Source organism: Octopus bimaculoides, chromosome 26 (assembly GCF_046866305.1).
Source record: "Octopus bimaculoides isolate indiv1 chromosome 26, ASM4686630v1, whole genome shotgun sequence".
Taxonomy (NCBI): Eukaryota; Metazoa; Mollusca; class Cephalopoda; order Octopoda; family Octopodidae; genus Octopus; species Octopus bimaculoides.
The window spans coordinates 2,351,459-2,353,775 of record NC_142953.1 but is presented as its reverse complement, the minus strand read 5'-3'; the positions used below and the strand labels follow the sequence as shown (position 1 = coordinate 2,353,775).

At 41.1% G+C, this 2,317-nt stretch overlaps 1 protein-coding gene across 2 annotated transcripts in view; it reads left to right on the top strand.

Moving 5' to 3' along the window:
- The first annotated feature begins 240 nt into the window (after window positions 1–240).
- LOC106874026 (neuropeptide FF receptor 2) overlaps window positions 241–2,317 on the top strand; it is a 6,910-nt gene continuing 4,833 nt past the window's right edge. The window contains exon 1 of one of the 2 annotated variants that reach the window (XM_014921587.3): window positions 241–527. The gene's annotated coding sequence lies outside the window, so the exon portion shown is untranslated. Of the gene's footprint in view, window positions 533–2,317 lie in introns of both variants that reach the window. The other variant, XM_052977032.2, reaches the window with a different exon arrangement.

The window sequence follows — 2,317 nt, the reverse complement described above, 5'->3', positions numbered from 1 at the left end:
TGTATGTATGTATGTATTATGTATGTATATATGTATGTATGTATGTACGTACGTACGTACGTACGTACGTAGGTATGCCTGTATGTTCGGACGGATGGATGGATGCATATCGCTTCCCCGGTGTGTCAACGTGACAATTAGTAATACGTCCGTTTGTCCCATGACAAAACCACTTGGCCGCCTTCGTATCGTCTGGTACACAATGTCTCAGTGTGGTTGACGCAGGCACACATTCTGGTCACGTGACTCGGGGCCGCATTTCGACTCTTTAACCTTCTCCTCCATTGGACAGGATAGGCGGATGGGGGGGGATGGTATGTATATTCTTATATCTATATATGTCTATTTATATTTGTATCTAGAATTATATTTGCAATCGCTTCCTGTAATATTTGCGTTGTGTTTCCATTCCGTTACATTCCGTTCCAAAGAACTGTTGAGACTCTGAGAAAGGATCTATAAGAAGTGTTTAACTTCTCCTGCCAAGAATATATTTCCAAACTGAAGAATATTTTGACATCGATCTGGTAACGTAGGAAACCATTCTTCGTTCGTTTTTTTTAATTTCTTTTTCCTTTCTTTCTTTCTTTCTTTCTTTCTTTCCTTCTTTCTTTCTTTCCTTCTTTCTTTCTTTCTTTCTTTTCTGGCGGTGGAGGGAGTTCTTCATATTGAATGAAATATGGCTGTCACGGCTCCTTTATTGATAATGTTGCTTGTGGTTGTGGTGATAATGTTGTTGTTCTTCGGTGTGGAGAAATCGGGGTTGTTGTTGTTGTTGCTGTTGCTGGTTTTGTTAGCATTGTTGTTGTTGTTGTTGTTGTTGCTCTTGTTGCAGTTACTGATGTTGTTAATAGCGTTATCGGGGTGGCTGTTGTTGTTGTTGTCTTTGTTGTTGCTGGTTTTGTTTGTGTTGTTATTGATGCTGCTCGAGGTCTCAGTCACGCGCAGCAGCCATTGGAACCAAGGATTCGCCGTGCTGGGGCATTGCCCTGATGAAACTCGTTCCACCCCGTTCTTAATTTAGTGACCCCCGGAAGGACGAAAGGAAAAGTTTTAACCTCAAACGGAATCTGAACTCAGAACGCTGGAAGCCGGAATGAGTATCACATACCACAAGGCATTTCCTCCCCGGTACTTTAATGGCTCAACCAAAGAAAGGAAGAAAGAAAGAAAGATAAGAAGAAAGAAAGAAAGAAAGAAAGAAAGAAAGAAAGAAAGAAAGAAAGAAAGATAGGAAGGAATAACAATAAGTAAAACACAAACAACAGATGAAAGAAGTATGTTTGTGAAAAACCGGAAATGTAATAATATACAAAAGTGATTAAGTCTTCGGATAGAAATCCTTCATTTTATGATCAACAATAACAACAAGTAAATCGTTTGTTTGTCTTGTTTTTATTCCTTTATTGTCTTCTTTGTTTGTTTGTTATGCGTAATTTCCGGTAATTTCCGGTCAAGTGCAGCAATCCAGAGTGAGGCTAAGTTGTCCTGGTTATCAACCTTATTTTTTCCCCTCTTCACAACAAAAACAGAAAAGACAAGCGAAATGAACAAAGAATAAAACAAGGAGACGAACCAATGAGTGACGTTTTAAGGGGGGAGGGTCACATGACCTGCTAATAATCGTTTCTACTTCAGGCAAAAGGAGAAGGATTCCAATGTGTTATGTTCCGAGTTCAAACTCCATCGAGGTCGACTTTGTTTTTCATCGTTTCGGGGGTCCATAAAATATGAACCCCTTTAATACTGGGGTCGATATAATCGACTTGACCCCTTACCACAAAATAAATTCCAAGCTTTGTTCTTAAAAGTAGAAACGACACTGGTTTCAAATTTTGGCACAAGGCCATTAATTTAAGGGGACGGGGTAAAGACGGTTACATCGACCCCAGGGCTCAACTGGTACTCATTTTATCGATCCCGTACGGATGGAAGGCAAAGTTGACCTCGGTGGAATTTGAACTCAAAACGTAAAGACGTTTGTACGTTGTTTATTACCATTTTAATAGGAATCCGGTAGAAATTACCATCAAGCTATTTCCGCTGTACTGGGAAGGCAGGAGCCGGGATGAGAAGATTCCAGAGGGACGGACGGTGATCTGGTGTGTGGGCGGGGAGAAAGGATTGGGAATAGTTGTTAGTGCAGGGGATGGGGGTTGGACACAGTAGGGGTGGCGAGAGATTGGCCATGGTTGCCTGAACAAAGAAGGTTCGAGACGAACCAGCTCCGAGGAACAAGGACTTTTATGCATCCATGTATGTATGTATGTAGGTATGTAGGTATCTATGTGTGTATGTATATGTGCTTGCGTGCATG